Below are 13,305 nucleotides of genomic sequence, written 5' to 3'. Positions count from 1 at the left end.
TGGGAGGAGACCAGGCTAGTGCTAGTGCTATTGTGTGTTACAGACATTATTTACAGCCCCCCTCAACAACACAATAAGTACGTTATCACAATATGACACAGATCAAAATAAATAGGTATGGTCCACAATACTAACGAAGACGATTACTTAACCATAAACGTCAATGAGGTGGCCCAGCCCGGCCTCCTTCGGCCCCTGACGGCCACAGACGGCCCGCCCTTTGCCCGGGCTTAGCCCCGGGCGCTCCTGCGAGCTCCCGCATTGCGGTGAGCGTTGTTACAGTTATAGGCAGGGTTGTTCACTGGGGGCGGGGCTTGCAGGGAGAGCGGGCCAGGTGTAGACTATTGGCCGGGCAGGGACTCCTGGTACTTGGAGTCCCTGCAGTCGCTCGCAGCCCTGCAGCTCTTCCCCTTTGCTCCCAAACAACAGCGCCCAGGACACAGACCAGTCTCTCCCAGCAGTCCTCACCCGCGAAGCGGGACCCGCGCAACGGGTCCTGCGAGGAGTGGCGTTTCAGGCAGCAACAAAGTTCCAGGGCAGGAATCCACAGGCAAAGTCCTTGCTGGCTAAAGGGCAGTCCAGACAAACAGAGCGTAAACACAATATATTAGCAGAGAAATAAGTGAAACGTTTGTGAACTTGGGAGAGGACATTCCATGGTCAATGGCTTCTCCGTATTTGAACCTTCGCTTATTTTTCTTCAAATTTTCAGATGTACTTCAAACATCATTTTACCATTGTTTCAGCAGGACTTCACAAGGCTCCACATAGGACATTATTGCACGAAACAAAACAGCAATACAACTCTGGAAGTAACGTTTAACAATTTGTACCTACAACTTGACATTACTTTTTTTAATGTCTAATCTTCCATTGCTAAGACATTTAATGTAGAGGCATAACTAAGAAAAGCTGAAAATGAATATGTTCTTTTAATTATACAATTAGAATATTTGCCTGAGCCAGTTGTAGAGTGGTTCATTCATTGAGCTGTCTTGCATGGAGTGTTACTCGTGCCACCGCTCAGATGCCACCTACAATCCAAATAAAAAAATAGGCCCATCCTAGACAGTTTAGATTTTTTCTGACAGAATAAGGGGGCGGATGTGAACCCTTTTAAAATTATTACCAGCACCTCCTTCTCAAGTAACTTCCAAAATGATTTCAAAAGGTACAAAGAGAGGTCAAGGAAATATCTGACAACAGCCACCACTGGGATGACTTTGAAGCCTTGAAGGCTTGTACCAGACCTAAATTAGAGGGGCATAGCTAACAGGAGGGAAGTGCTATAATTTTGGCGATGGCCATCATTCTTGTTTCTTATCAGAATATCTTTAAAGGGGTTGGAAAAAAGTGAACCGTTCACCCGAAAATCCAGTTATGGGGTAGCAGGATAATGTGACATCAATGGATGAGTAGGAAATTCCCATGTTCTGGATCTCTCAACCCCAATTTTAAACCTCTGCACTCGGAAGAGTAGCTGATAAGACAGACTTGACTAGGCGCGGGTGGCGAATTTCTTTCCAGTCACAGAATTTGGTCCCTCCCCACTAATCTTGTAATGCAGACTTCCAGCCAAATTCCACCAATCGCTGCGTGGCAGAATTTTGCTCCTGTTCAACAAACGCGATGACAACTGGAACAATGTGAGTGTCCAGCAAGCAAGCTGGCGAGCATGAGCATGATTTGGCTTGCTATAGCATGAATTCCGGTTGCTAGGAAGCCTTCCAGCACCATTTTGTAACACAGGCGATCGTTGGCTGTTGGACATGGCCCTTTTGGCAGGTTCACCCCGAAACTTTTTGCATTTTCCTAGCCTGTGGTTGTGACCTGGTGTTGGTGATTTTAAGCCTCTGCTCACATTTTCATGGTGGTCCAGAGTAAAAGGCATGCGCTCACTGTGTATGTGTGGTGAGAGTGGCCTGCCCTCCCATAGGAATGCATGGGGATATGTGTGTCTATGGTAGTTCCTGATGTGTATATATATATTACCTACTGGCGGTCGCCAGTAGGTAGTTATTATAGTTAGGATTTTTTTCAATGTTAAATCTCAAAATTCTATTTGGAATAACTTTGGCGCCGGTTGACGAATCTGCCTGAAAATTACCTCAAAATGGCCTCGCGGCGCTCCGGTCCTTCCCGGAAAGTTTGAGGGGGATGTGTCAAGCGGGAGCCGAGATAAAAGGGGGGTCCCAAAATGCGTTTTCCCCATGTTAATTTCCATAGGGCGGTCGATTTCACTTTTAGCCCGAACGGCTGAATGGATTTCCACCAAAGTTGGCAAAATTGTAGGGACTGGTAGCCCGATGTGCCTTTGCTATGTCTTAAGATATGTGCTCCAGTGGATTTTTAGTAATTTAGGTTCAAAGAAATATATATATCTAGAGCCGCGCTGCGGGCGCGCCACGCGACTTGCGCGCGGAAAGCTGATTGGCTCTCGGTGTCTGTAAACATTCGAAACAGTCCGCAGCGGCCGCCATCTTGTACCTCGGTAGGATTAAGGTGGAAAAAATCAAAGGGGGAAATGAGCAAAAGGGGGCAGGGTACAGCCCCCCTGACCCCCTAGGTTTGTTGTGGGGGTCATAAAAGGGCCCCACGGGGCAAAAAAAAAATTTTTTTTTGATTTGCGCGGGGGGAGCGCCCAGTACGCGCACAGGGGAGCGTACCATGGAGAAAAAAGAATGACACTCTTTTTAAAAAAAAAATAGAATTTTTTTAAAAATTGGAGGTAGTTCTGAAAAAACCTTTTTTTTGTTTTTAATGTTTTATTTTTTTTTATACTTTTTAAAACGATTTTATATTTTTGGGGGATTTTTTTCAGGGGAAAAACAAAAACAGGGATTCAAAAACTGCTCAACAGGAGCAAAAAAAGAGAAAATTTAGGGACGGGGAAAGCATCGGTCTTCCTGTCTCTTCATTGCAATGAGTTCAACGCTCTACTCTCCATAAAAAAGTAGTTTGTCACAGTCCGCGCATAAAAATGTTATGCCTGCAAAGACCGGCTGAACGTTAGGGACCATTCTTGCACGTGTTCTTCCTGAAGGTGTTGCTCCACCAGTGGAGGTGCTGCCGCCATCTCTTCGTGCATTCTCTGCCAGCTCCCTGACCCTCTCCCTGGAATAATTTTTGGGGTGTCTTCTTTTGACATGCCTAATTAAATTGGCATTTCCAAAGCTATATTTTTTTATAGGATTGCCTCTGGATAAAATACTGCCACATATTTTACAAGTTACTTTACTTGCATTAACTTTTTTTTGTCCTTCAGGGATGTCATAAAATTTCCAGATAAAGTGGTTCTTTGTTTTCTGGTGAGGAGGGTCCTCTTGCACAAATCCATCTGAATCACTGCTGGATGACTCTCTTGCAGCCATTGCTGTAGATCAGGAAAATTAATGAGTAGAGAATTCACAAAACACCTCTTGCTCTCTCCAAGTGCAAATCAATAGTGAGAGAAATGGGTGGGTTTCTCAAAATGTAGAAAAAAAAAAATTATTGAACCAATGAAAAGTGTTATTTTCAGGTCACATGACCAGGGGCTTCATCATTATGAAACCAAAACTGGTATGAACCAATGAAAAGTGTTATTTTCTGGTCACATGACCTGATGAGCTTACGCTGCGCGCCCCGGGGCGCGCCCCTGGGCGCGTCGCGTAAGCGCGTCAGACGTCTACGTTGCGGGATCGTATTCGCTTGAGTGCTTCCGGGTGCGCTTACGCCGTGAGTTTCACGCGGACGCGGCTACGTGATACGTCACGATCATGTTTTCGTTCGCGATTTTGGCGCTTACGGGACGCTCCCCGGAGCGCGCTCCGGGGCGCTTTATAAAAGTACGCTTTTTGGGGCGCTCCCCGGGGCGCGCACCGGGAGCGCTCCATAGCAAAAAAAAAAAGAAAAAAAAAAGAAATTGGGAAAAATAGTAGGGATTGGTAGCCCAATGTGCCTTTGCTATTCTCAAGTGGTTTTTACGAAAATTAACTTTGAAAAAAATATATATTGTGCTACATTGGGCTATATATATGTTAGAGCCCAAATGTAGCCCAAATGTAGCCCAATGTAGCCCAATGTAGCCCAAAGATGGCCACCAGAGACAAACAAAGCAAATGTAGCCCAAATATCAGCTAGATGTAGCCCAACTGTAGCCCAATGACAGAATGTACCAGAGTGTTCTAAAGAACAACTAGAGCGCTAACAGTCTTACTTATAAAGTGAGACTTATAGTTAGGAATTAGCATTAAAAAAACCTATGAAATTCACTGAAAAAACCATAGGTTTCACACCAGTTACAGTTAGGAATTAGCATTAAAAAAACCTATGAAATTCACTGAAAAAACCATAGGTTTCACACCAGTTATAGTTAGGAATTAGCATTAAAAAAACCTTTGAAATTCACTGAAAAAACATAGGTTTCACACCAGTTATAGTTAGGAATTAGCATTTAAAAAACCTTTTGAATTCACTGAAAAAACCATAGGTTTCACACTAGTTATAGTTAGCTGGAAGTTTTACTCACATAAAACCATTGAAATTCCCACGTTATAGTTAGATGGACTCACTATAACTTGCGCGTGCAATGCACTGCTGATGACGTCACATATTACATCACTCATGACATGGTCAGTGACATTACTCATGACATCACTGATGACATCATCCTTGTGACAGAGTGACAGACCACCTTTCAGTGTAATGTAACCCATGAAACACATATTCAAAAATAGAAATTAACATTTTCAAAAAAATGGAGATACACATACCAGTTACAACAACCAATTCAATAATTCCGCCATCTATATACACATCCACTCATTCAACAACAGATCTATATAGTCACTCATACATATACTCACTCATCATATGTAGTGATACACCAATACATCCTGTTACACACCAACAGTCATCCAAAAGTTACTCTCACACATACTTACACATGCAAGTAAACTATTGAATATCCATGTATTTGCATATACAGCTAAACACACACTACCACCTTACTTCTAAGGAAACTTACACATACTTACTCTCTTAAACAATCACTTATAGAAACACTTACTTATTTAAACAGGAACTCTTACAATCTCTTACTCTCACATATACTCACTTATATACATCAATATTCACATATACTAGATTAAAACATATGTAGTTACTGATAAAGACACTAGTGAGACAGTCATTCACTCAGTAACACACACATATACACACTCATACACCCATACAGTCCTGCACATATGCTGTCTTCAAAACACATACAAAGAGAGAGTCAGTCATTCATGCATATATGTGATAAGTAATACCCCCACCAAACCATACAAACACTCATACTGATAGTAAAAAAAACATCTAATAACCTATATACCTACACATGTAGCTACTCACCAACCCATGCAGCCACTTATAAACAAAGTGAAACACTAATACATATATTTAAATATTTAAACATTTCTCACTAATATATGTATTCACTAAGATACACTTAATAAGCCAGTTAACCAATCAATTTTTTTTAAAAATAACATCCATTTAGACACTTATTTAACCATTTATTCTTCCATCAACTTTTACATATACATATATAAAACATATTAATTTTTCAGAAAGGCAAACATTCGCTGGATGGTGTCATCAGTGATTTCATGAGTGATGTCACTGACCATGTCATGAGTGATGTAATATGTGACGTCATCAGCAGTGCATTGCACGCGCAAGTTATAGTGAGTCCATCTAACTATAACGTGGGAATTTCAATGGTTTTATGGAAGTAAAACTTCCAACTATAACTGGTGTGAAACCTATGGTTTTTTCAGTGAATTTAATAGGTTTTTTAAATGCTAATTCCTAACTATAACTGGTGTGAAACCTATGGTTTTTTCAGTGAATTTCAAAGGTTTTTTTAACGCTAATTCCTAACTATAACTGGTGTGAAACCTATGGTTTTTTCAGTGAATTTCATATTTTTTTTTAATGCTAATTCCTAACTATAACTGGTGTGAAACCTATGGTTTTTTCAGTGAATATATATATATATATATTCACTGAAAAAACCATAGGTTATAGACCATGTATAGTTAGTAATTAGCATTTACAAAACCTTGAAAATTCACTGAAAAAACTATAGGTTATAGACCATATATAGTTAGGGGATAGCATTTACAAAACCTTATTTTACTCACACAAAACCATTGAAATTCGCATATATAGTTAGTTGCACTAACTGTATATCGCTCACCCGCACTCCACTGCTGATGATGTCACATATTACATCATTCATGACATGGTCAGTGACATCACTGATGACATCACTGGTGACATCTCAAATGATGACATCACTGATGACATCTCACTGATGACATCACTGATGACAACATCCAGTGACTGTATGTTTCTGTAAAGTTAAAATATGTCTTACATATTGAAGAATGAGTGGATGTATAAGTGTCTGGATGAAAGATTTAGTAGGTGCATGACTGACTGTATGAGTGAGTGATTAAATGTGTCTCACTGAGTGCATGGGTTAGTGACTAAACTGTCTTAATTTGTGCATCATTATGTCTGTTGTTCTGTAAACTGCTGCATGTGTTGATCAGTAGCTATATGAGTAACTATATGGGTTATTGATTGGTTGCCCAAGTATTTGTATGGGAGACTGAGTGTGGGTGTGTGGGTGGCTGGGAAGTGTGTATCTCTGTGCATAGATGTGTGAGCAGTTGATTCACTAGATGTATGGGTTCAAAAGTGCATGTGGAATGAACTGTATGGGCGGTTGACTGTGTGCATGAGTGTATTGGTGAGTGAATGGATATCTCAGTGCAACATGTCAAAGTAAGTACATATGTAAAACACAGTACATGTGAGAGTTGACATATATAAATAACTGTGCATAAGAGCCAGTGAATGTGTGAGTGGCTGTATGGATCATTGTGAACTTGTATCAGGGATTGTATAAGAGAGTAAATATGTGTTAGTACATGTTTGAATAAGTAAGGTGTGTATAACTTTATAGTTGAGGAAATGGAGGTGTGATTGATTTTTTGCATGACTGACTAGGTGTGTGAGTAACTCCATGGATGAGTGACAGTCTGTGAGTGTCTGTTTACACTGATTGTATCTAAGGTTATATTAGAATCTGAAGAGGTTCATCGTATTATCACATGAATGATATCATCAGTGATGTGATGAGTAATGTCAAATGAGATGTCATCAGTGATGTCATTTGAGATGTCATCAGTGATGTCATTTGAGATATCATCAGTGATGTCATCAGTGATGTCACTGACCATGTCATGAATGATGTAATATGTGACATCATCAGCAGTGGATTGCGGGTGCGCGATATATAGTTAGTGCAACTAACTATATATGCGAATTTCAATGGTTTTGTGTGAGTAAAATAAGGTTTTGTAAATGCTAATCCCTAACTATATATGGTCTATAACGTATGGTTTTTTCAGTGAATTTTCAAGGTTTTGTAAATGCTAATTCCTAACTATATATGGTCTATAACCTATTGTTTTTTCAGTGAATTTCAATGTTTTTTTTATTGCAAATATCAAAAACTGTTAAATGTATTATTCTTTTAAATGAAAAATATATTTTATATGTTTGTAATATAATTTTTTTATGCATCTGCCCAACCCTAACCTCTTAATAGTGCACTGTGGTGGAATTGATTTTGGGACTATGACTGGGGTTGGTCTGGAAATGCTTTTAAAGGACACCTTTCATCAATTGATGACACTTTTTTCCCAAACTGCCTTGGTATATTCCAATATATGCCAATGACAGAAATGGAAGTGGTCCAACCAATTTTTTCCACAATTTGAGAAAGCACGGAAACATGTGAATAAATCTGTTTCTGCATACATGAGAGAATTTACAATGGGTTTAATATACAACAATAACTTGCGTTACAACATGCAAGACATCTAAAGAGGAGATGGTGTGCACTTCTCCGATGAGGGGAATAGAATATTCCTGCTGAATTTAAAACTGTGCATTGTACCCTACTTGTAAGTACCTTAATTAGCCACAGAACCCAATAGCTCTTTTCATTGCAACTCCTACCTCTGATCATTCAAAACGTTTATCTTTTTCGAACTTTTTGTATTTTTTTCACCAAAGTACGCTCCCCGGTTCGCTTACTGGTGCGCGTACCGGGCGCTTCCCACGCGATTTTTTATTTTTTTTTGCCTATATGAGCGTCCTAAGCCCCCCTCAGAAAACCTAGAGGGTCACTGTAACGACCGGATTCTCAGACCAGATAGAATAAGCTCACCAGAGCCGAAACACAACCACCTCCCTCCTCAGGACCCATCTATCCAGGCACCTGGGTACCTACCTGAGGATGGGGAACTCGCAATATACAAGCTCATATCATCAGAAACACCACTAAATCTATAGGGATTACTAGGAATACTCACTGATTACTAAGGACATCCATGCCCTACACCACACTCATACCTCATAGTCTCGCGACCACTGGGCCTAAACTAATCTACCCTGGGGCAGTTCTGATTATATACCATTACACACTGGCCACAACCAGTGCTCACTCAAGAACAAGCCGCAATCCTGCGGGTATAAACACCAGTCTCCTCCCCGGTGTTCTTTTACTTACATCCCAAGCCGCAATCCTGCGGGTATAAACACCAGTCTCCTCCCCGGTGTTCTCTTACTTACATCCCAAGCCGCAATCCTGAGGGTCTAAGCATCAGTGTGCCCCCTGGTGTTCTCATTAACGCCGCTTACCAACGACAATCACTTTCCTAAGAATACCTTCAGCTCTCTCTCTCTCTATGTTGGGAAGGTTCTCTCACTATTCACTAGGCGTTCACTACTACAATAATATTATGGAATGGCCAAATTACTTAGTGTATAACTTATTCTCCTAGCTCAAGGGCTCCTCTCTCCCTAACTATTCAGCTGCTACTTACCTGCTGTAACACCTGACTAGAAGAAAAGGCTACCTGCACTGTAAGAACAAGAGGCACACACTGTATGCAAAAGTTATTCCCTGATTTAAGCGCTCCTATTTCCTTTTGATCCATCAGTTACTATACAGCATCTGGTTAGAAGAAAGGTTAGCTCTATCATATGCACAATGGTTCACTAAGAACTGGGGTATCTTTATTACAATATAACAATATATTATAACACATAGCCTGAAAGGCAAAATGGGAATAGACACATACACAGATCTGCAAGGTCTCGGTAAAGCTCTATTACTATACCACATCCACATGTAACTAACAGAGACTGTAAATAGACTGACCACATCCACATGTAACTAACAGGGACTGTAAATAGACTGCACGCCGCTGAAAGAAAAAGGATTAGACATACAATAGGGACAAGGTTAATATTTAAAGATAAAGAAGGGTATCAACTAAGGAGTATGGAGTCTTGCTCTAGCTGTCATCTGGGCTCCTCTCTCGTCTGTGCCTTAGCTCGTCTTAGATCCTCTCCTGCACTCTTGGACACACATCTGCGCTGATCACTCTGCACTGGATTCCTCTCCCCCACGAACTCTCTCCACCTTCCAACTTCAGTCTTATAGTTTCTGCCGCTCTGATAACCGTTCGCTCCACTAGCTTCTTCACTCTGTCTGATTGTCTCTGTTCCAATGTCCAATTCACTCCAGCATCTCCCACAGATTAATCTACAATATAACCTCAGTCTCTTCCAAAAGGCATTACTTCAGACTCCAGCTGTTCACAACTCCTTCTGATAAGTAACTGCTTCTGACTGCTTCCTTCAGTTTCAGCTCACTGACTGTCTGTCTGTCTTCTCTCTGTTCCAAGCATCTTCTGTCTCTTCTCCTCTGCTCCAACTCCTCTCCTTCTGCACTCAACTCTTTCTGCTCCAATCATCGACTGAACTCCTTCCAACTCAAACTCTTTCTCATGCTCCACTCCTTCTGCAACTCCATTCCTCTCCTCTGCTCCAATCCAACTCAACTAACTCCAGCTCAAACTCTTTCTGTCTGACTCCGCCTCTGCACTTCACTAACATAGAATGCTCTTCCCTCATGGAAATTTCCAACAGAGGGCTGCCTCCCACCGAATTCCTGTGCCAGCTCCAGGGCCCCTCGCGCAACCGCAGTGTGCATCCGCATGTTACGTCTGGGCCCAGGAGACAAACACATTCTTCCGATAAGAACCAGTCTCGGCTGGTTTTCCCCTAGCGAAGAACACCTTATAACTAAAACATTACCTTTACCCTGCAAGCATCTCAGTTCTGCAGGGACAGAAAGCAAAATGGAGTCTCTCTAGTTCTGGGCCTTGTAGGCCTGAGAAGGATGAAATAACACTTAGCTCTGTCAGAGTACATACACAAACCATACCAATATGTAATATAAAGTCAGGACTACAGGATCCACCCTCTACTATAGGTAGGATGATGAAAGGACACATAATTATGTCAAAGCCAATAGGCAATAGATGGATTAGAGTCAAGAATAAGGGATCTATCATCATATAAAGCAGCTATCCTCTAGTTTATGCTTCTAGGTCTGAAAAAGGCCTTAAAAGGACCAACACAAAGCAAGAATAGAGATTCAAGATGTTAGCAAGCTTAAAGTCACCATCACTCAGAAATAGAGCCAAAAACCATGTCAGGACAGTCACAAAGTGTCTACCGTGCCCCCTTCTACCCATTCCGAACATTGTTTGCCCTCCATCTTGTGTCTCAATTCTACCGATACACAAAATGGAGGACTCCCGTAACGCTGCTGGTTCGCGTACCGGGGCGCGCACCGGTGAGCGCTCGCTAAAAAAAGGTGGGAAAGTAATTTACAGAAAAACCACTAGAGACACTTTCATCAAATATAGAATAGGCCCTACTACATAGCAGTCCCTACCATTTACCCAAATTTGATGGAATTCCATTGAGAAAATTATGCTGTAGGCCTGACTAAATATCCTGAGGTAAATTACTTAACAAAAACACTTATGAAGTGTTAGAATTGACAACCAATTAAAATGCTACTTTCATTATCTTCTATTATTTCATGACATTTGATTGGTTATGTACCTGAATATATATAAAGAAAGAGAGAGAAACACAGCCATTTTGACTACTTCTTCCTGAAGTACATTTCAAGTGCATTTCAACTGACAACTTCAACTTCTTTTTGAAAGGTAAGATGTTATTTTAAAAACTGAAGTATGTTGTGCACTTTAAGTTAATTAGGAAAACATTTTCTGATAGTTATATACTATCCCTCTGTAATAGTTATAGAATAAGATAGACTTCTCTGTTATAGTTATGGATGGAGTTAGGCTTGTCTTGTATAATTATGAATTTACTTAGGCTTTATCACATACACTTTTTTATATTTTTACTTCCAATCTGATACCATACACTGCCCAAAGATAAAATCACTGTTAAAAAAAACAAACTACCTGTCTGAACGTAAACCCAACAGTGCCCTATCTCTACTGATATTTTTTTTTTTAATTCAAATTGCAGCACAAAAATGGAAGGAGAGCAAAAAAATACCATCGAAATTGTTCTGGAAAGCAACAAAGATAATGTTATTGAACCCAATGACACAGAATTCATGGATGAATCACGGGACTATGAACTTCTTCAATGTGTAGAATCAGTATATTTCCTGATTGAAAATGAGGACATTTCTGACAATTAAATATTAGAAGTTCTTTTAAATTTTGAAAACGAATCTGAGAAATAATTTTATATTTAATAATTAAAAAATAGTTTGAGACATTATCCATTTTTATATGTATTTTTTAAACTAGTACCAAATTGATTATAATGTAAAGTCAGACTTTAAATATACTGTGCAACTTTTTTGTGTAACATAGTAAGTTTGCTCATACTTACTTCCTTTCTCCCACTATTTTATCTCCAATGTGTATTTAACATCTCTTTTTCATCTCCTGCCTCCATATTCCTTCTGCTTTCCTGACAGACTATGCTATGAATTCCATATACCACAATAACTTCTGAAACAACATGCAAGATATCTACAAAGGAAACAGTGTATTTTCATTTTTAGACTCTGCATTGGTACCTACATGTTGGTACTTAAATAAAAAAAGAAAAGAAAAAAAAAGAAGAACAATCAACATACATACATTATTTGAACATTCTTTCATTCTATTTTCCCTATATATGCTCCCCGGACCGCTTCCCGGTGCGCGTACCGAGCGCTCCCCCCGCAAAAAAAAAGATAATACATTTTTTTTTTTTGCCCCGCGGGGCCCTTTTAAAGCCCCCTCATCAAACCTAGGGGGTCAGGGAGGATGTACTCTGCCCCCTTTTGCTCATTTCCCCCTTTGTTTTTGCCACCTCTTGTGTCTCGATCCTACCGAGACACAAGATGGCGGCCGCTCCGGACTGTTTAGAATGTTCACAGTCACCGAGGAGCCAATCCGCTTCTCCTCGCTAAGTTCCGTTACGCATCAGGTACGCGAACCGGGGCGCTAACCGGGACGCTGTCACAGATATATCTGTTTTTTGAAACGTTAATTTCTCAAAATCCACTGGAGCACATATATTAAGACATAGCAAAGGCACGTCGGGCAAACCATATCTACAATTTTGCCAAGTTTCGTGTAAATTCATTCAGCCGTTCGAGCTAAAAGTGATTCCAACCGCCCTATGGAAAAATGAATGGGAAAAATGAGTTTTGGGACCCCCTTTTTTCTCGGCCCCCCCTTGACGAAACCCCCCAAATTTTCAAGGGCTGCTCAGAAACAAAATGTGCCATTTTCCCGAAAATTTCAGCCAATTCCGTCTACAAATACCAAAGTTATTCGACATAGAATGTTCAGAAATCCCATAGGAAAAAAATCCTAACTATATATACCTACTGGCGACTGGCAGTAGGTAATATATATATAGATACTGCGGATCAAACGCATCTGCAGTGATAATGAGGAGTGTAAACTGGCACAGAAAAGCTGTAAAGAGCGGTTCCTCCAAAGGGGATACAAACCGGCGATTATTGACAAAGCGATTAAGAAAACTGAATCTTTGAGCCGTGAGAGTATTCTATCCCCTAAAAACCCTGCCATGGCCAGTGAAGAAAATAAAAAGGTGCGAGTTATTGTAACCTACAATAAACAACAGGCGGCCATCAGAAAGATCTTTAGAAGGCATTGGGACTTGTTATTGAAGGACCCTGTCTTGGGCAAGGATTTGCTTAAAGACAACCCTACCCCTCAAGTAACTTTCCGTAAGGCCAGATCCATGGGAAACAGCTTAGACAGATGTAATCCTGAAATCAGACCTCCCTCGAATTGGGTGTCTAAGCAAAAAGGTTTTTTAAAGTTCCCATTGTAA

Source organism: Lissotriton vulgaris, chromosome 11, assembly GCF_964263255.1.
Source record: "Lissotriton vulgaris chromosome 11, aLisVul1.2, whole genome shotgun sequence".
Lineage (NCBI taxonomy): Eukaryota > Metazoa > Chordata > Amphibia > Caudata > Salamandridae > Lissotriton > Lissotriton vulgaris.
This window is presented reverse-complemented; position numbering follows the sequence as displayed.